This window comes from Pyrgilauda ruficollis, unplaced genomic scaffold (genome assembly GCF_017590135.1).
Source record: "Pyrgilauda ruficollis isolate IOZ18807 unplaced genomic scaffold, ASM1759013v1 scaffold17, whole genome shotgun sequence".
NCBI lineage: Eukaryota > Metazoa > Chordata > Aves > Passeriformes > Passeridae > Pyrgilauda > Pyrgilauda ruficollis.
Genome location: NW_024515875.1, coordinates 3,847,971 through 3,870,645, shown reverse-complemented (window position 1 = coordinate 3,870,645; position 22,675 = coordinate 3,847,971).

Below are 22,675 nucleotides of genomic sequence, written 5' to 3'. Positions count from 1 at the left end.
GGTTAGTTGTTGGAATTGTTCTTGAAGGTCTCTTCTAACACTGATGATTTATGCTCTGTGTACTATAAGGTAGATTATTGGATTTTACCAATATTACCGAAGGGGACTGCCTTGGTCTGTCTGGCCTCAGCTGCTGAGCCAATCGTGGCACCTGTGGTGTTTTGCACCCCAGAGGCGCTCTGGCTAGCCATGAGCACATGGGGACAAGTCCAGGCACATCCTGAGCTCCAGTGCTTACGGACTGAGGCTTGCTGTTGATGAGGGTCACTCCTCAGGCCTCCCTGAGTTGGAGAAACCTTTAAGGGGATGGTGAAGAAAGGCATGGGTCCTGGCGGAGAGTTTTTAATCCAGAGTTTTTATTCTGGGCCACATGGCCTCTGAATCCTGCAACAACTCCAACAGAACTCCCACCTCATGGTGTGCTCGTCCTTTTACCTGGGGAGAGGGCAAGGGGAGGGAACACAGGGACCACCAACCAGGTACGGGGGGAGGGGGTCTCAGGTGAGAGGGACACCTGGGTGGGCCAATGGCCCCCCAGGGGGTGGAGAGCATCCTTTGAACCTGTGGAGAGCATCCTTTGAACCTGCCAATCACTCGACGCTCCCCTTGGAATTTCTGGTTTGATGGACAGTGCCCAACAGGGGTCAAGGGTGGGGAAAGGAGAGGTGATTGACAACCAACCTGGGGAAGGAAACTTCAGGGGAGGGACTAGGGAAACTGAGGCACCCCATGACAACACACCGCAACAGTAGATAGCATACAGAAGAGCTGATTTTCTTTCTTCCTTCATTTCCTTCATGCACTAGTCTCACATATGCTATTTCTATACTCTCTACACTATCTTTTAAGAACACAGCAAAACATCATAAACAATCTCCAGAAACTAATATGGATTGAAATAAGGATTTCTCCATTTTCTTCCTAAGAAGAACACCAATTATTTTCCGCAGTTTGATGAATTCCAATATCCTGTGTGACAATGTCCCTTGGTGTGGTTAAAATCCTTCAGCAGTCAGTTTTGGTAATGGCAGCACCCTCAGGTGGAGGGGCATGATTCCTGGCAGTCCTGTCACCTGTCTTTATTGCAAGTCACTTGTACATCCTTCTGAGCTGTCCTGGAAGCACACTGCATTTCCATGAGCTAGGCACAGACCTGTCAGCAAAGCATCTCATTGCAGGCAAATAATGAAAATTTGCTGCTGTTGGCAGCTTGACAGAAAGAAACAGGTTTGAGTTCTTGCTTATCAGGCTTCTTTCTACCAAGCCAAAGAGCAGGGCAGGACACCTCACATACACAGCGTGGATATATGTTATGTGCTGGCTCTTCACAGTGTGGATGTTTGGCAGTATGGAAGGCAGGACGCTTGTTGCCCCTGATAGCTCCATCCTTGGGAGGATGGAGCTATCAAGGACAACCCACCATTTGGACTTTGTGACAGAGCCTATTACAACCCATTCCTCAGGGAAGAGACAGCAAGTGTCACAGTCCCTTAAACAGGCACCTCTCTCTACCAGCAGTGCCCTCCCTCAGGAGGGAGTCCTTGACTGAGCTGAGTCCTGACATGTCTTTTCCTGACTGTCAACTTCTGCTAACCATGGAGCTCCCCATACCTCTGGAATGCAAGCTAAAAAGTAAAAGCTGAAAAAGGACTCTGGTCATTTTCCTATTTGGTGACCTGCCAGGTGTTAACAATATCTATACCACATCCCTAATTTGTCCATATGCAAACTTTTGATGTCACGTTTAAATAGGCTCCAGCTGGAGCTGGTAGTGCTGGCCAGGCTACATCAGGGCTCCACATCTTTTGGAGAATAAATGCTACTGCACAGTCTTCTTTTTGTTTGCATTGCTCTTCTACCTGAGGAAATGTACTAAGAGCACTTGTAGGAAATGCACTGGATGCCCAGGTTACTGCTAAAGGAATTTCCCCTGGGGATGAAATCTCTGCTTGTCATTCAGAAATCTGACAGAGAAAGATCTGTCCCAGATGATCAAGAAGTCCTGAAGCTGAGGACGAACAGAATATTCAAGCCATCGTTATTGACAGCCACAGAAGGGAGTAAAAATACTAAAGGAATATATTCTGGTTTCCACTTCAGAGCAAGGACCACAAAGAACACAGAGATTACCTGCAGATACTAGAATCCAAAAAAATCTGACTTCAGTCTAAAATTTGGATTTTCATTTATAATTGCAGTTACCTTTGCTTCTCCTGCTGATCAGGTCATGTAAGCTTTGTACCATGAAAGAATGTATTTTGTGTTAAATGAGATTTTTTATTGATGTGAAACACACATCACAAATTGACAAGATAACCTAAGCGCTGTGTGGCATATTCAAGAGACAAAGAAATCCCGGAGCAGCTTGTTTGAGTTTCTAGATCCCTGTATCTTGCCCTTAGAATCTGTTTCTTCCCCACTAAAATAGCATCCTAAAAATACACTGCTGCCATGTTTCATTGTGTTGACTGAATGCAGCCACCCAGCTCTGTTGCTGTGCTTGGTGATTAAAGACAGACAAGAAAGAAACCTCCCAGCATGATGGAATTTTGTTCCATTCAGAGCTGCGTTTTGCCCCAATTTCTACCTTAAGCCCAGGCCCTGAAACAGTCATCCTGCTGCCGACATTCATGTGTGTGAGCAGCATAGCCCTGCCTCTGCAAATGATGGCAAAACCCATCCTGAGACACACCACTTATCTCACCTACTGGCAGGGAGACATCTCTTCCCTGGAGCCAGACTTGAGGTCCTGCTCACAGCAAATTATTATGAGAGTTTCTTCCCCCTCTAACCCTTTCCTGGAAAGTTACTTACAGACAGCTTTGCAAAGGCCACAGTTGGATGTTACACACCAGGTTACGGACACCGAGGATGCAAGGAGGTACTGAAACATATCCAGGGATAGTGGACTGTAGCTATGATTTTATTAAAAATCCTTTCCTAGGATTTTTTTCCCTCCTGAGAGCTGAGAGCCTCAGGAAAGAAATGTAAACAATAACTATCTTCTGCTGTGGAATGCAACAGGTGCATCTTCCATTGGAACATGTGGATTGTTTTCAATTGATGACCAATCACAGCCACCTGTGCCGAGGCTGTGAGCAGTCACAAGATTTTGTTATACATGCTATTCTATTCTTGTTCTTTGTAGCCTTCTGATCTTTCTTTTCTCTCTGTTCTTTTAGTATAGTTTTAATGTAGTATTTTAGTATAATATATAACATAATAAGTCAACCTTCTGAGAAAAATAGACTCAAACCTCGTGTCTCCACACATGGGGTGTTCACCTCAACAGTGGACCTTGTTGGCAGCTGGAAGGAGGATGCACCTGTATTTGGCTTTTCCTTGGTGAAGAAGCTACAGGGATGATTGTCTCAGATCTGGGATGTGCAGCTTTTTTCCTGCCATTCCAGTGACACACAGAAATCGCTGCAAGGCTGGGAGGTTTCAGAGGAAAAGAAGCTGTGCTCAAGCAAGTGACACACCTTGCCAGTGGATGTGTGAACCACAGTGTTTTCTTTTAGGCTGGACAAGCATTTGACCTGGTTGATAGTTCCCTGTGTCCCAGGTGGTGTCAGGAACAGATGGGCTCTGAATATCATTGAGGATGGGTCCTTGGCAGTGCATGGCAGTGAGGGGCTGTGCCCACTGCACAGGAACACCTCATGCAGCATTAGTTTTTTTTCCATTCCGGTGGGAGTAGAGGACGGCAGTGGGAGATCTGTTACTTATTTTCTGCCGATCTGTTCACAACTGAAGGAAGTATTTTAAATGCTACAAATTACTCTTTCCATTGCAATCACCTTATTATGCGTCATGCTCACAAAACCCTCCAGTGCAATACATTTCTTCTGCCTCAATTACAGTAAGCTGTACCTAAGGAGGAAGCACAGCTACAGTCAGTCCTACAGAAAAAGAAATCTTGAACTCAAGAGACAAATTCAATTATTCACAAAGAGAGACTTTTTAGAAATGCTAGTGCATGAGCTGTTTCCGCCTGGGGCGAGGATGATTACCCTTGCAGACTGGTGTCCTCTAAACATTGCTTAAAGAAAGCACAGGTCTCCAGTGGATAAGAGAGGAAGACTTTGAAGCAGGAATTTCATTAAAGACTAAACTAACCTTTCAGGTTCACTTGGCACTTGGTACAGAAACTCCCACTTCATCACTGTGTTTTGGTTTTGAACTTCTTTGAAACCCGCACTAATGACTCCACAGCCAGCAGGCCCCTTTGACCACAGCCCCTCATGCGGGGTTGGATGAGTGGGTGGCATGGGCTGGGGGGCGCAGCTTTGCAGGGGACAGGGCACTGAATTGGCAGTGGGACACCCACTAGGCTTTTTCAGTGACCCCCTGCTTCCTCTGTCACCCCTTCCCACTCCTAGCTCCGGTGCCTTTCTCCTGCTGGCAGCACTGCCTCTTCTGCATGTGGGGGACAAGAGGGAAGAGGGTTTCTTCCTCTGCTTCCTCCTTGTACTCCTCCTTCCTCACAGCTGCACGTGCACACCTACCTCCTGTGTATGACACAATCCAGCCCCAGCTCCAGCCAGGGTCTGGAGGCAGCATGGCGAGGCATACACACTTCCTTCTCACCAGCAGTTTCTCCATCTGAAAGATGTTAATGCTCTGAGTGAATTTTTGTTCACTGACAGGTCAGAGTATGGGAGAAAACCAAGAACAGCTCATGCCTTGGTGTCTTTCTGCTTCAACTTTCTAATTACTTTTTCTAATTAGAAGGCCTAACTTACAGGTCATGTTTCAGAGAAAGAGAGCATATGTTTGGGGATAAACAGAGGACAATGAGCTCCCTCACTCTCTCTGCCATTCCAGCCACAGGTTCCTGTGGTACTTTGCTCCCATTTAATGCAATTTCTGACCAATGATGTTCTGTTGGGGTAAGCTGTTGAGCATTTTGTTTTGCAAAGTGCAAGTTGTTGAAAAGGCAGAGTACAAAAAGCGCAACCAATGAGCAAAACAAAACAAATAACAGGCACATTGACCCAACAATTACCCACTAATGAAATACCAGCGTGTGAAATTCAGCTGAATATTTCCATCAAAATTAAGGACTCTACACAGCCATTACGTCTAAAATGAAAAGGAAGGCACACATGAGACCAGCCCTGCTTTCTTTGGTACTTTCTTTTTTCTAGAGACAACACAAGCTGTGACTCCCCACTGTTTCCAACAGCATCGGCTAAAGGAACAGCCGATGTACATCTCATCTTCCAGGTTTTGTAAGAAAATGTTTCAAAGTAGATTAAGAACTGTCTAACAAAATGTAATGGCACCCATAGCCTTGAAAAAGACATTTGTTTGGAAAGGATAACCCACTGCCAGTGTTGGGAAACACCTGCTCATGTGAGACTACATGGATAAGATTCCACTGAAGCCTCCCAGAAGGGCCATGTCATCCCTTGGTCACTTTGGCAGCAGCTTGAGAAACTTGGAGAAGCTTTTGTGAATCACTCCAGCAAGAGGAGTCTGCTTGTGAAAGAATTTTTCCCAGACACAGCTTGTGGGGTTTATTTTGAGTGATGCACGACAGAGGGAGTTAATAAGACAAGCACCAGACCACCTGGTCAGAACTGGAAAGTTTATGTTCACTTCTGAAGTGATGTAAACCTAGATGGTCTGCACAGCTCATTTTGCTACGCAGACTATTTCCAATGGGTTGTGTTCCCCAACTAATTTAAATTCATCCATACTACTGTATGAAAATACCTTCTTGAAGGCACACAGCCACCTGGCGAGGGCACAACATGGCACCCTGGTTAGAATTCACCACTGAGGAAACACATAAAATAGAAAAGATTAAAGGTGTGAACAAATAGAAAAATTGAAGGTGTGAAAGTTAACTTTAGATGCAGTAGCAGTGATAATTTGAGGGCAGCAGAGCTGTCTTTATTAGAAAATAAATAAAATAATTTACAACAATAAAAGACCAAGTTTACAGTGACACTGAGAACCATAACTCGGATCTTTTTTTTTTTGACAGAATGTTTTGGAAGCATTAGATGTTAATGAATTTGTTTGCATGCCGTATCTTTTTAGCCTATAAATACCTTTCACATTATCAGCACGTCAGAAGCAACCACAGGAAAATGAAGTATCACTTCCATCACATCCATTATCTATTAAATTGTCCACTAAACTGTAATTTCCTATCTCTTTAGAAGTTGGAAAGTCAAAAAAGCAAAGCAGAGGTTGTCTCTCATGTTGAGCCTGACTGCAGAGAAGAAAGTGTATCGCAGTGGAACCTATGTAGAAGAAAGTGTATCGCAGTGGAACCTATGTTAGGACTCTTGAGGTACTTTGGCCCGGAGCCTTACCTAGCAGAACACCTCACCCTTTCCTGGGAAGAGCAGTGTCATCTCCAGGACGCTCTGCAGAGCTGAGTGTTTCTTATATGAGCACAGCGTGGGATATGAAGTGTGGTAATCACATAGTCTCTGAAGAGAGAGAGACATAGTTCTCCCAGCATTTTCCTGGGAAACTAAGAAGCTGTGGGAAACTCAGAGAGAAGAATTCAAACAATTATTATCTCTCTTTCTGTAATCATTGTTTATAGATATGGTTCTCCAGAGTGTGCTATTCATAGTTCACCAATGGTGTGAGAGGTTTTCACTTTGAGACCAATCAGGTCTCAGCTTAGTGAGTCAGACTATAAAAGTCGCACTTTCTTCCTAACAAAGGTTCTATTTCACCTTCTGATGACTGGAGTCATTCATTTCATCCCTGCCTCAACAGCGTCAGTGAAGCATTCCTGAATCAGGGCATCTCAATAGACTTAGCAGCCTGCAGTCAGGTGGGATAAACACAACCCAGCAGCCACAAGAAGGCAAAATGGAGAGTAGGAAACTTCTTGGATATTTCTGCATAATACTATTTTCCACACCATAAGCAAAGTAACAGGTAGCTACTGCAAATGTGAATCCTTTTGGTTCACTCTGTGCTCAAAGGCATGTGAACGTGCCCTGAGGAGCCTACAAGGAGTTTTCAGAGCGGCAACACACACTGAGTCCTTCCAGAGCACTCCTGGCCAAGTAGCTGAAAAAAAGGATGGAGAATTAAGATGGGTTTTAACATAAACTCCTTCTTTCAGCATTCAATATGACGTACTAAAGTTTCAACCACCACTAAAATTAACAAAGACTTATACTTTTAGGTTGATTTGTAAGGGTCACTGTCCATGTAAAATATGCGTTCAGTTTCTAGCTGAATCTGTCACCTCCCAAAACAATACTAGCCACTGCTGCTGCTTCTTTCAGTGAACTTTCATATCTCAGCTAATGGGGATTTAAAAAGACACTGCTCACACATTTTTTTGCATAAAACAGAAAAAGGACGACCAAGTAATGAAAACCATCCTTAAGTGCCACCTGAACTGGAGTTTTGGTTGTGAACAAATAGTAGGTTAGTAGTCATCACCTCTAGCCCTCTTTTCAGTCTGACCCCTTGTTCTCAATACTATTTCCATCCCAGTCACTGATGTGTTACCTAACCATTCTCAGGAGCCCGCTTGTGACCCACTGACACACAGGCACCACTCGACTGAACACTGTTCTTCCTCTGCCTGAAATGAGATTATGCTTTAACTTCTCCACAGCTGATTAACCTTAGCAATGCTGCTAATGGCAATGAAATCATTTGAGATCTCTAGCAGAGCAGTTAACTTCTATTTTGCATGATTGCCTCCATTTTCAAAATGAGTATGTAGTGGCTCAGTGGGTTTAACTGCTCAAGTTGATGGGTAGCTCCTGGGTGCTTCCAGACTGTGTCCCGAAAAGAGCATGACAAGGAAAGCCACTCATGTTACCCAAGCCTTCTTTACCAAAAGGCTGAAGCCACCTTCTGCCCCTTGGAAAATCAATAATTTCAGTAAATGAATTTCAGTCTGTTACTGTAATTGGATTTGAAAAAAGGGCAGCATCTTGCAAGACTTATGAAAGTCTGTAAGCTAGAGAATTGCACTGTGACTGAGCACAAATCAAATAGTCTATTTGACATTTTAATTACAAATAAGAAAAAAAAAATCACTCATTACAGAACTGAACAAAGTTGACTTCTATGAATCAGACTGTCCAGAGAACTCTTTCCTCCCCTGTCCTCTGCTCAGCTGGATGGCAGCTGCAGCACCAAACATCATGCAAACTATGGCAGCTGTGGCCATTAGTGGTCATCCCTTCTCCCTATAAAATTGCACTGACTCACATGGTAAAGTAAAGAGCATGTCAAGGAGGAATGAAAAAAGCCCACTGTGGCAGTGGGGTTTTGAAGATTATATGTTTAGTCTCTCCCTGAATTTGCTTACTACCTGTGTTCCCACCTTTTCCCTGTGGCAGTTATGATAATTCCAGATTCTTCCCTGTCTATCCTCCAAAATCCTGCCCCTGCAGCCTGTCATAATTTGCTACACCCATTTATCCAGAAGCTTCAATGTCAGTTATATTTCTCTTCTCTCACTGGTATGCACCTTTCCCGTCCCCTTTTCTATCGGTATTATGTTTACATGTGTATCCCCCAGACCCCTCCTATCTAGTCCTTGATTCGTTAGATGGTCTCCTCCCGGGAATCCACCCCCCCCCCATAAAAGCTGCTGTTTTCCTTTGTTTCCTGCTCTTTTGCCGCAGCACCCCTTCGAGCCACGCCTCTCTCGTGCGGCGCTCCCACGTGGCGTTGCAGTCCCATCCTAACCCTAACCCTAACGCGCTGCCGCTCCCACGTGGCGTTGCAGTCCCATCCTAACCCTAACCCTAACGCGCTGCCGCTCCCACGTGGCGTTGTAGTCCCATCCTAACCCTAACCCTAACGCGCTGCCGCTCCCACGTGGCGTCGTAGTCCCATCCTAACCCTAACACGCTGCTGCTCCCACGTGGCATTGTAGTCCCATCCTAACCCTAACGCGCTGCCGCTCCCACGTGGCGTTGTAGTCCCATCCTAATCCTAACCCTAACCCTGACGCGCTGCTGCTCCCACGTGGCGTCGTAGTCCCATCCTAACCCTAACGCGCTGCCGCTCCCACGTGGCGTCGTAGTCCCATAGCCGCTCCTGTGCGGGAAAGAATAAAGATGGCTCGGGGAAGCAAACAAAGAGTCCTTCCTTTGCCTCGATCTTTAGATGTGGGTCCACATTTCTCAGCCGCTCCCGGTGATCCGGGACTCCAGCGAGTGGCCGAACCGCTATCCTGCCTGCTGGCAGCTCCAGCGGGACACGGCCACTCCTGGCGCATGTGCCGAAAGCCAAAGGGGATTGGGGCACGCGGGCGACCGGCGCCGCCACCCCTCCCACGATCGGGACACAACGGCCCACCACTGAACTGCATGAAAAGCACAAATTTAGAAGGCACGGATCTGTTTGCAGGAGGCTGGATCAAAGTTGCTTCAGGCTCATTTCAGCGATGTACCCGAATACACCAGAGACGTGTTTAGCTCGCAGGGCTTCTGCCGCGTCTTGGCTGTGGTCTTTCAAGATGCAAGAGCAAGTACTGAGCCTGGAGATCAGTGTAGCTGACCAGCTGCTCTGAGTACAGGTACAATTTTAGAAGTCTGATTTAATATCTGGTTCAAACAGGAATGCTCATGGCTAAATTGGAAATAAAACTAATCTATCCTTATTAGATTGGGGCTGTAATCTCATAACACCCTCAGATATTGGACTTCCCTGACAGACTTCCTGCTTTGTACTGGCTCTCATTCCCAAGAAGCTGAAGAGAGTGAAGTGAATAATGAAAGAAATGTAAGTTCAAAGAAAATTCATATATGGTTCAGTGGCTCGTACAATAGAAGCCTTTAACAACCTATATAAGAAACAAAAAGGGAAAGAAGCAGTCTATGAATGTGGTCCATTCACCCAGAAGGTAAGTTTTATTATACCAGTGTGAATGCTGCCCAGATCTGAAAATACTGGGTGCAACAACTGTATGCCTTGGGATCCTAGGGAGGATTGCTTAACTCTTCCCCGAACAGAAAAAGTACATGCTTAGCTTTATGGCATTGGTACACTGGCTGGCCACAGGAAAGAGCTAGGATTTTTTTTTCAAGGAAGTAACCAGCTGCTTCAAAAAGGACAAAATATTGAACAGAGCAAGTATACTATCTTATTATTAGAATTATTACCTCAAAAAAATAGCTTAGGTGCTGTTAGTCTGACTTTGGCAAAACATGAAGAATTAGATCTCTTGATAGGCTCTCCAGCATGTTTTCCTGCAGTGTTCCATTTTCAGTTGCCATTTTCAGCAGTATTTCTTGATGGCTGACTTTGCCTTCTCTCACCAGAATCATGTTTTGCCAGCCCCTGACTTGCTCTGTGTGCAATAGCTCCAGTAGCCAGTCTGTTCCTCTGGAGAGGAGGTTCCCAGACTTCGGAGTTACCTCTGCAAGACCTCATCCACCACCCCCCAACAGGCAGGGATAACCTTCTGTTTTGTCTTATTTAATCCCTCACACCAATTCTCAGAAAAAAACTTCACCATCCATTCATCATCTGTACAAAACAACACAAGTTCCTTGCCAACAGCAACAACTTTTCCATAGGACCTGAAGCGCACCCAAAAGCTTGACATTTACTGCTTTGCAGTTTTGAGGAAGCAGGATTTAGCCACCCACATTTAAACACCACAGAGAAGCCTGTATGTTTTTTCCTGGTTCTCCATGCTGTGTACTTTCTCTTTGGGAAACTGACAAAGTATGTCTCAGGAGGTTGCTATTTTGCTCCAAGAGACTAAAATCAACCAATCTGGTGGAGTCAGAAGATGTGGAAAGGTAAGGGCCAGACACCAAAGCAGGGATGCCTTGGGAAGACTCTCCCACGTAGTTTAGAGTGAGGGACTTGAAATTTTCCCAGAGCCCTCTGTTTCTACTATGTAAAATAACCTGCCACTCAAATGATGTGTAACTCCTCTGCTCCAGAAAGTTCTCTATCCCTTGTCTGCTCATTGGCCTCTGCCTCAACGCCTCAAACCCCCCACCACTCCTTTCCCCACTCGTTGCCGTTGTGTCATCCCATCCTAGCTCCTCCCTTCTTCCCCAACCTATTGGCTTGTTTGTACCCTAACCTCTCCTACCCTTCCCCAGTTATATTCCAATCCTCTCGCCTGCTGGGTGGTGGGTGCAGGGTGCATCTCTGGAGAGAGGTCAGCACCCTCTCTCTCTTTGGCTTCTTGACCCTGAAACCCTTCAGCTGTGGCTGTGAACCTTCCTGCCTGCCCTACCTTTCACCTTACCTGCAGCCTATGTTCCCTGGACCCTTTGCTGTTCCTTTAATAAAGCCCAGTTGGATCCTCTGTGTCAAGAGCCCTCCTTTACCTTCTGGTGCTTGTGTGTTTGCTACATCTACGCCTGAGTGTAAGGTGGGCTGGGGGAGCTGGTCCTTTGGACCGGGAGGGGATTGCTCTCAGGAAGGCGGTCACCCTGACAGCACCTGCCTAGGGGTTCCTGCAGGAAGAGAAGATTAGGACTCCCAAGGCAGATTATAAACACAATCACCTCAATTAACTTCTCTAGGATGGGCTACAGGTGGTTAGATCCTCATTAAGTTAATGATTAACATGGATGGTGAGTATGCATTGTTTTTATGACAGCTTGTATTAATTTCAGGCCCAAAGCAGAAACCCAGAAAGAAGCTAAGAAGCAGGGCTACTGCCCTGCCGGCCAGGCCATGGGAACAAGCTTCATGGAGTGCATTTGGCCCCTGCAGTGTGTAAACAGCCACCTTCCCTGGTCAGCAATGCCAGGGCTTTTCCCAGTCTCCTTGGTTTCCAGGCATTTTGGACTCTGTGCCCTACCTATCTCTCCTGAGTGCATTGAAGAGATGTCATTATTAGAGAGACCTCTGAATTATGCAGGTGGTGTTGGGGGTGCTTTTTAAAGCCACTGCTTTGCAGGCCAAGGCTGTGTTCCTGCTGTGGTTTGGGGAGAAGGGCTGGTTAGGGCACCTCTGTCGTCACCCTTCAGCACCTCCCACAGCTCTCACGTGAGAGAGCTCCCCAATCCCTACCCTCTGCATGGAGCATCAGTTGAAGGAATCGTGTTGTGCCTGTGTAGTTTAATCCATAACTACACACCTCTCAGGGAATATTAAGCACCCAGTTTTCTGGGCCTGAAGGAGCTTGCCAGAACACAGGAATTTTTTTCCTACTGGAAAGCAAGAACAAAACTTGCCCTGAAATTGCTGTGACACCTTAGTCCTGAGGCAGTTTTGCTGCCATTAGGATAGTCATTCTCAAAATGCCTTTATATAATAGCCCGTTGCATTTTTAACAATAGAACTTCACCTGCCTTGTTCCAGAATTCTTCAGGATTTAACCTTAAAATTATGTCACCTACAGTTAATCTTAGTACAGAACCTTGTCAAGAGGATGGAAGCTATATATGGAAGTCACACTTTTTGGGTCTCAGACCCTGCACATAAAGGCCAGTTTCCCTTGCTGATTCATGCCATGCCTAAGAGGTAGCTTCTTCATTTGATCCTTGTGGGGTCAGGCTCTCGGTATGAAAAATTAAAGCATTCATGGCTCTGTCAGAAGGACGCAGAAAACAAAGCAGTTAACACTGAGCGTAGATTGGATTCCCCTTCAAGAGTTCAAAGGGAAGAATCTGAACTGTGGCCCCGAAGGACTGAAATTGGTTAAAAAATGTCCTGTTTGATGACACAGCACTAGATCCATGCTTCTTGCTCAGCAATAATTTATTAAAACTCTTTACTGCCTAAACAACATTTAAGGGCAGCTACATGAGCAGCAGCACTGGCAGGCAGTACTCTGGACTGTCCTATTGGGTGATTAAAACTGTGCCCAGCAAGTGTCTGGTTTAACCTTTTGGTCAGGGCCCTGTAGCCTACTGAAAACCATACCAGATCCTGGCAATACTGCTGACCTCCAGTAAAAGAGCCTCAAATAGTTACCCTGTGAGAGGCTGGCAGATGGACCTTCTCCAGTGGCTGATGTACTTGGCACAGCCTGAAGAGTGACTGGGAGCAGCCCAGTGAGGGGAGGGAAGGGCTGGCAAGCAGCTGAAGACACCCAGATGCTCTCAGCAAAGCAGATGACATGTCAGCAAGACCCACCAGTGACATGTGTGACTGGCTAGGAGCAGTGACAGCTTGAAGCCAAAACTGATTCTTGCATTCATCCATCTGGATAAATATTTGCTGCTGCTAAGTGTGCTCACCAATGGGAATACATGATTAAAACGTTATTGATAATTCTGGTTGCTGGTCTTGTGTTAGCACATTTTTGTTCTGCTCAATACCCCAGCTGACAGGATTCAGAGTAGGATATGTATGACCAGGGTTCTTACCTAATGCTGACTGCTCCCGGTGGTGATGCTTTCTTTCTTACACCTCCTTTTTCTGGTCTTTACACAGGGTAAGGTAGCGCCAGCCAGACCAGAAAAGCAGGAAGCCTAATTGCTGGAGCTGTGTAACTGAAATGATGGAGTTTCCTAAGTCTGCAACTGAGATAAGAAGCTGCCTAATATGCAAACAAACAGGATGTCTGTAGTCCGTCAGAGAAGTAATCAAAGCCTGGATAAGACATTTGGTGTACTTTAAGACAAGGCTGTGCAGACTTGGAAAAGTCCAATCACAGCATCTCAACTTATATAGAATAAATTGAAGACAGGGCTGATGGTGAACAGACCTGGAATGAAAGCTGAGCACTTGGCAGAAGGCAGCGATTGACAAGGAAACAGAATTCTCTGTGTATTCCTGTAAGAAGAGATTCCCTGTAAACTCATTCAGTTTATACAGAAGGAAAGCCCAGCTCTAGTCTTTAGACAGGCATTTCTCCAGTGTTGGACCCCGCCAGGTGCAGTTTTGTGTTTGCTGCTTTTCAGCCAGTGAATGAAGAAAGCTGGGGATGACAAATTCAATACTGAATCAGACCTGTGCTAAAAGACAGCTGAGTACATTAGGAATCTTGGCTGGGGAACTGGAGGGGGCAGAAGGGGCAAGGACAGCCTGCTGAGCACTCTTTATGACCAGCCTATGATTTCACGCAGGCAGCTCATCAAATCACCTCCGTGCTGGTGGTGACTGGGGGAAGGCAGCTCCTGGGGAGAAAGCAGCAGCCGAGGCTACATAGCAGCACTTGCTAAGTCCAGCACAGCTTCCTGACAAGCAAGGTTTGAAGCATTCATAATTAGAGAGGCTGCACAGTCATAAAGCTTTTATCCATTTTAATTTCTGTTGGTGATTTAAAGAAAAAATGTAAACAGGCTACCAATCTTTTTTTTTCTTAGTTTAGAAAACTATCTAGGAAAATGGAATTTAAAATAATAATTTCCAGGAATATACCTTTAATCATAAGAGCTCTGGTGGTACAGAAAAAGGATACAGGTCTTGAGCTGCTCTGGCTGAAGCCAAGTGGGGAGAGCCCACTTCCCGTGGGCTCTGACGTACTTGTCTGAGGCACCAGATGCATCCAGCTCCTGCATGCCCAAGGTGAAGGTGGAGGAAACAACATTGATACAGTCATTGTGCCCTAAAAAGGGACGTGACCAGACACCATCCCAGACCTCAAAATCCCCACAGGTGTTCCCCAGCGTTTATGACACTTGTGACTTTTCCCCCCCTCTCAGCTAAAGGTATGGGTATATGCTGCCTGTAACATTATGCCTGTAACCCTGCTCAGACCTTTAGCTACTCAAAGAAATAGACTCTTTTTGAGATGTCCTGAGGCCAGACTCAGCTGAACCCCGTGGCTCTGCCTGGCCCCAGCCAAGGCAGCAATCCTACAGGTCTCTCTCCCAGCCCTCATATTTGTAATCAGTGCCTCAACGAGATGCTAATGGGTAAGACAAGCAATTCTGAAGGTTAAACATTTTTGCAGCTGGCGATGCTGTTCCTCTACAATTAAAGGCAAATGTCTCAAAGGTACTTAAATCCTTGTTTGCTGCCAAGACAACTACAGTTCTTAGAATGACAGGCTTAAATTTTTCAAGAGACCTCACATTGCTGTGCCTCTGTCATTTATGGGCTTTTCAGAGATAAAATAATTGTTATGCTTCAGGCAAAACCATGTAAAACAAAAACAACAACAAAAACCTAACCTATTCAGGCTAAACCATGTAAAACAACAACAACAACAAAAGCCTAACTTATTAATGAATCAGAAGTATTTTCCTTCAAGAAGAGTAGAGTCATTAATAGCAGCAACAGTGTAATATGTGCTAATGACATGTTTAGTAAATGTTTTCCTGGAAAGAGACACAAGGCAGTGCCACAGCCCAAGCCACTAACATTCAAGGCTTTACCTTTAAAATAGAGACTTGGTTTACAGCTATTTTGCCTGGTGGTAATTTCTCCCACCACCTCAGCAGGGCCATCAGCTGGACACTCTTGGATTTTTGTTCATACTTAGTGCCATTCTCCAAGCTCAGCTCTCTGTGAGTCTGGGCTGAGACCAGCTGCTGCTTCTTACTTTAATTTCTCCAGTTAAGTTGTTTGGGCTCTCCTTGGGCCCATACTACTTTGAAACCTCAACTTTGTCACTGCTGCTTACCTCATAGCAACCTTCTACCATTTTCAAAACTCCATCTTCAATTCTTTAGTGTTTGCTATTGAGATCTGGGGAGTAACCCGCAGAAATTAGTTTTTTTATTATTTTACAAAGATGGATTTGCTCTGTTTATCTAATATAGGACTTTTTAGTATGGAAAACTTGTCTGCAGATTCAGTCTTTACAGAGGACTTATACAAAAAACAGTTTAGCTGAACTTCGGCTCAGCAGTGTTTGTGCCCATTTAGGGAGAGCAGGTGCTCCTGAACAACATGTACTGACCTAGGATATTTTATTCCTATTTGTTCTGTATCCAAGCACTATTCTCATCCCAAAATCTACAGAAGACAAATCTAGCAAATGCTGCATCCCCTCAGTGCTTTGTAGAGAATTATCTTTAGAATCTCAACTCATCAAGGATTAGGAATTCTGGCAGGTTACCCCATCCATATATACTGCTCTATCCAGAGTACATCCAAACACATTGTGCTTGTTCTCTACACACTAAAAAAATTAAAAAAAAAATAATTCCCAGACTTCCTTTAATGCTGGGGCATTTCCCTGGTCCAGCGAGCAGTATTTTGCACAATTGGTTATCTGGGAGCAGTAGTGTGGGCAGAGCAGAAGTAGGGACAGCTGGAACTCCCATGGTCATCGGAGGAGACATAGCTCCTGAAACAGTCTGTTGGCACCACGAGGTGGGGACATGGAGCAAAAGAAACCCAAACTCACACATAAATTACCTCTGGAAATGTGCCAGCAATTTCTTCAAAATAAGTCTTACGGGAAAGCCTTCCCTGTCTCTCCCTCAAGGCTGGTCTGACTGCTGAGTGCAGTCTGTCTCAAAGCTAAAGTTTGCTGGTGCCTGTGGTTTTCCAGCCACAAGGTTAGCTCATTCAGTCTTTGTCTGGGGCTTTGTCCAGAGAAAGTATCTGTGACCTGCAGCAGAAGTTGGTTTCCCCTTTGCTGTTTATCTGGCTATTGGGAGGCTCCCTCTGAGCCCACCAGTGAATTATTTTCTTCCTGCCTGGCATTTCGCAGTCACGTCTGCTGCTTCAGTAGTGACAGCGCATTTTCAAACAAGCTTAACATTCAAATTGACTCAAATTGTCTCAAGGTAATTTACCCATAAACTGCCAAGGTAAGAGCATCAGACTGTCCAGGTATCACTGAAGGTAAAGGAACAAAACTATTTTGAGTACACAGGAACAAGCTGCTCGTAGGTCGTGCCTTCAATTGCTTTTAGTCCAACAATTCACCTTAAAGCAGGCACAGAGCAGAATATCACCCTCACTGCCTCCTAAAGTACTTTGCAATGAATTAGGTTTTAATATCAGAATATTACAGTTTCCAGTACCAAGAGATAATGGGTGAAACACAGGGTTTCCATGAGACATTGGTGTGTATTGTCCTTACGTTTGCTCTGAGCTTTGCCTTGGTGACACAATCCGCTGATTACCATTACAATAAATTCAATTGTTCACACATTCTCTCTCAATTTTCCATCCTCTAGCAATAAAGCTACATTTAGAAAGGGCTGTCTTTAGCAATTGCTTACTATCCTTTTATTGATTGATTCTCAGAGCATCTCATTGCACTGTTTTTCTATTATCCATTTAATGGTTTTTCATTTACTCCAACATAGATGGACCAAGGAATGTTTTACCACAATTGCTGCCACTTCCACTTGGGCGTATGTTGGGGGGTGGAGGGAGAACAGTGGGGATTTTGTCCATTATTTAATTTTTAAATTAACTCTACTTTTATATACTACATCCTTACTGCCCTGAAGAGTTTTCTTATTCCCTGTCCCTCAAATATAAGAATGATGAATTTTAAACTGACATTTAGAATTCTGCTAAAATAAGTGTTGGCTGTTTAAATATCTGCTTTGTATCACAAAGAACTCAAACAAAAAATTTATTTTAAAAATTATTTTGACCAGATTTAACTTACTAAACTTACCCTAAGACATTGATGTTACTGGTAAAATCAGGTGAATTACCATTGTTTACTGTTTGTTCCCATGAGTCTTGTTGCATCTGGTTGCCCAAATAGGATGTATCTGAATTAGGGAGGCACTACTGTTTCTTAGAAATACAGTGGTCCATAGATGTAAGAGATCTGCCAGGAAAAGGACTATCTTTCACAAAACCAGATGACAAAATAATTAAAAAACCCACAAGAAGAAGGCACACAGCTCAGCACCTGAGACTTCTGGTATGGAGTATAAAAAGCTATGAACAGTTTTAATTATGATATACAAAACATGTAAGAATGAAATGACAGTGGACAAACCACTGTTTCATTATTAGCTTATTTTATTCAGCCAAACTGCTCTGTTGTTTAATAAACACAGTCTAGTCTAACAAAGCAATGTCTATTCCCTCTATGGCTTCAGCAAAATCCCACAATCTGAAGGAATAATTTTTCTTTTGTTAAGCCATTTAACATCCATCTCCCTGCATATCGAGAGGCTTGGCCCTTTCATGGCTCAGAATCCTTCTTACCACTGCTTTGCTGCTCTTGCACAGAGATGAATTGCATCATCTTGGGAAAATGCCTGTCTTTTTCGTCATGTTTATAGTAGGGTGTGCATTTCTTCAGGAGGCTCACCCAAAGTACTCACTACCTGAACTCCTGCACAATGAACAGTAACACAGGAATTACTCAATGCACTTTCAGGCTGAATCTGTCTTATTAAGTGCATTTTCAAGAGGCTATTTTCTGTCCTCATGGTGGGGTGTGAGCAGGAATTAGCTCCCAGGTTCTCTCAGCTGAGATATTCATTCAGGTCTGTGGGAAGCCAGGCACATGGGAGCTGTGTCATCAGCCTCTGAGGGACTTAATGCAGACTGATGCTGGGATGAGAGAACTCAGTTCTGGCCACAGAAGGGCAAATTGGCCAAAGCAGACAGAGGATTATCTTCTCAGCAATTGAGTAGAAATGGGTACAAATTAAATCTGGCCTACTGAAGTGGTGAGGTGAAATACTTAACACCAAAACCCAGAAATTACATTTTAAAAAGTTTTAGAAAAGCAATTAAATCTCAGCTTAGGGTTAAACAATCATGAGTTCAATAATGTTTGAATATTGGATTAAATAATATTTATATGGCTGAAACAAGAAGTAGCCATCAAAATAGAAGATACAGGCAGATATTTACCTGTTGTGTTTGTAGGTGCTTTTGTCATTGAAACAGGAATCTAAGACATGTACTAGATGTCTTCTTCGAGAGTTTATTAAAAAATAGTTGAAGGCTGAATAATTCTCCACAGCATTGTCTCTGGGAAAAAAACCCAAAACAACCCACCCAAAAACCCCCGTGACCAACCTCAGCAAACACTTAGATGGCAAAGAGAAGTAAAACAGTAGAATAAGGGGACCCTCCCCCCCACCCCGCCAAAATACCACCCTCCTGCTACTCTTTTTTCTAATGTGCAACTACATAGTCTTCCATTTCAGGATTATGTGGGGTTGTGTGCAAGGGCAGCCTCGGGCCCCAGGGGTTGCCAGATGTGTTTAGCAGAGGGACAAACCTGGCACCCTGAGCCAGTGGGCCTGATGACACTTGCCCACACTGGTTACAGGTGAATTGTTTAGAAGATGAGCTCATTTACAGAAAAATCCTGCAGGACACAGATCACCTCATCCCACCTTAGCTAAAAAATGCACAGGCTGACTGGCTGAAACCCTGAATTCCCGAATAAGAATTCCTGAACTGACTGAATAATCATCCAAAGGGTGAGACTGGACTGCAGCAGGTTCAGAAGTTTGTTCTATGTTTGACCACACAGAAATAATTTTATTGTTACTGTCCTGCAACTGAGAAAACCATCATCTTGTCATGAATTTACAGATCATTTCATTCCTGCAACAAAAGAAAAAACACCTGAGTAGCATGATCTCTTTGTTTGAACTCAATCATTCATTCTGCTCAATATTATTCCAGGCTGAAATTAAGTATTTTCCTCTTCTCCACCTAAATAAAATGTGATCCAACATATTATGCAGTTCTAATCTATTTTGGCCAGCTACATTTTAATGCTGATAATGGAAAATTAATTTAACCATATATGCCTAGGAATATCATCACATTTTGCATGGAAGATAAAATCTCATGAGGCACTTGATTCGTGAATGTAGCTTCCAGGAAGATGTTAATTTCCAATTGCATTTTCCCCCCAGTAGATTCTTAATTTGTCTTGTTCTATATGGTTTCCAGTTATTATTTTGTATGGCAATAAAAATCAGTGAAGCAGCAAAAGCTTATAGGCCCCTGCCTAGGTTTGATTTGTATAATGAATGGCACAATATCCTTGGTCTGCGTAATTGAAATTCATTCATCTCCCACTGTCTGTAATGCAGTCATAAAGTGCTTTATGTATTTGTTGATAAACAATCATTTTATTTGCATTTCTTGGGGAAAATAAACATGCTATCTTCATTTTCTTGTTCCATGTATGATTTACATGTGTGAAATTTGTAGATATATGTTAAACCTGTTTATTCCCACCACCTTCTGCTTTAAAGCCCAAAAGGTCCTTATAAAGCACCATTAATCTAAAAAAAAAAAAAAAGGCAAAAATATAATTTTTCTGAGACATTTCCTGTAAGAATTTTTTTTAAAAATAACATTTGTTTAAATAAAAATTTGAAGTCTCACTCGAGAAACCTCAACTGCCTCTTGCACAAATGAAATCAGGTGTTTTAATCCTACTGTCAGGGAAAATTACATGTGCTTCCCCCACCACCTCTTTTCTTTTGGAAATGCTATGTTCTATATTTATATCTCTGAAGGCATCATTTTACCATTCTGCTTTCCTCTGTTGTCCCCTTTTCCTCATGGTGCAATTAAACAAAATAATATTTTCCATAAAAGATTTATTAATTCTGGCAGAGGTCATTAGACTGACAGCTTTGAAGTGTGAAGTATTTGAAGTGAAGAAACTTTCATTTGCCCTACAAGAAACCAGGAGAAAAGCAATAACATGCCTTTATCCTAACCCTGAATGAACTGCTTCTGAAGACTGTTCAGAGTACACACAGTCTCGAGGGCCTGCTCCGGTTCATGACACCTCTCTGGGAGTGCTTGAAAGGATCAATAGAATTTCCTGTACAATGAGAATTCAATAACATGTTCCTTTCTATGAGGGATGTGCCCATCTCCAAAAAAACTTATTTCATAACAGCCAAATCTAAGTCGCTGAAAGGTCATCACTTTACTTTAGGTCTGGATTGTACTGGGTACTTTCAAAGTCCTGTTTTTTGAAAATGTGGCATTTTACTGCACCAGATCCTCGATTTACCACATGAAGGTTTCAGTAGGTTTTACTCTGTGGTAGAAAAGACCATTATTGCATTTTATTCCTTGGCTTCAAGTGGAACTCTTTCAGAGATGTCTCAGGCCAGCATTTAGACTTGGCAATCTCCTGCACTGTGCCCTAACATTGGAATCTGCGTCCACACCTTTCAATGTACTCTGCTTCTTAATAAATGACACTAATGGGAACTGATACCTTTGGTGCCAAAAGCCAATGCTGAAACGTGCTGCAGGGCAGGGTAAAGAAAGTGTTGTTGATTACTGTCTATCCACACTGCCTGCAGGAAAAGGATCTGGTGGTAAAGGGAGAGGAGACTTCCTTTTTCATAGCAACTAAACGTGCTATCCAAAAGCGCTGTCTGAAGCACTGCACACCAACATTTGCCTTTACAGCAGGCTGCAGCACTAGAGGCAGCATCTCTCTTTACTGCTCCTTGTGGACAAAACACACGAGAGCATTGCCCCCGAAACAAACAAGCAAAACCCAAAACCTAAATCTAGACACAGCCTGGTATCTCTTGACATCTTCTGACCAAACCGCCTCTCCTTCTAGCAATCTAGAGGATTGATTTATGGTGTTCAAATGTCATTCCTGACACACAGAGAGCCATTGGTATTGGCACGCAGTGTTATTTCAAATGGTCGTTACTACTTTTGCTCTTTTAAATGTTGGTGGTAGTTGGATTTAGGCAGTTTCAGCTGCTACACTCAAAAGTGTATATGGACTGTGCTATTTGCTTATTTATCTTTGATTTCTTGCCATTGAACAAAAGATTTAGGAGGTTCATGGGGGTCTGGTTGATACAGCAGGGTACCAAACCACTGATTTTGGATACCAGAGCTCTCACATGGGGTTTCCTATGGTGGTGTTTGACTTCGGAAAGCTGGTCTCACGGCCTCCCTCCCTGACAGCCGTGATGCTCTGAGGACAGGGAAAGTTCCCAGACATTTGAGAGCTGGATGCCAAGACGAAAAGTCCAGAGACAAGAGACCATCATGGATAAGCTGCTTTTACAAGCAGCCCTAGCAAGGAGCCACCCCACACTCCTTGGTTACAGTGTTCATGACAGAGGGAACTTGCAGGGATGGCAAGATGAAGAAATCAAAAATATGCTAGAGAACAGTTTTTCAGGGGCAGAGCTCTGTTCTGGTGGTTCCTTTCACAGTGACAAGATGACACGAGCACCAGTGAGCAGATATAGGTTTGCTCCACCATGACTAGAGTTGTGTTCAGTTGGATTTGGTCCAAGAGATATCAGAACTGAGGCTGGGTCAGACCATTTTTTTGCTAGCTAGTGAAGTCTGGAAAACAGTGGTTCCCCTGTTCATCCATCTCACCCACAAATATGTGGTAAAAAAGGAACTAATTTTGCTTCATGTAAAGAAAACTTTATATTTAGGATGGTTTTAAATATTAAAAGAAGCTTGAGCTTGAACTAGGATATGATTTTTTGGTTTTTTAAATCTATTGAAAAGTAACATTCGGTTGTACAAATATTTGTCTTCTTCAGATTAAACTAAAAGCTGGATTTCTCAATTACTTTGGTCATCTTTAAATTACTTGGTCCATTCAAACATTCATTTGAAACTCCTCATGAATCTTTTGCTAACATTTAATGACATTTAAAAAAAAATTTATTTTACATCCCAAATGCCATAAATCTCCTTCCCTTTCCTATACTTTATCTGATATTCTCATTTGAATCCTTACATCTTGTACCTGCCAACTTCACTGACCAATGTGTAAATGAGCAGCTATCTGTGATTTTTGGTGCAAGGAAAATAATAGCACACAATATAGGGCACTGAGAAACTGAGCACAGAAAATTTTAGCACATCAAGTGAAGAATGTATT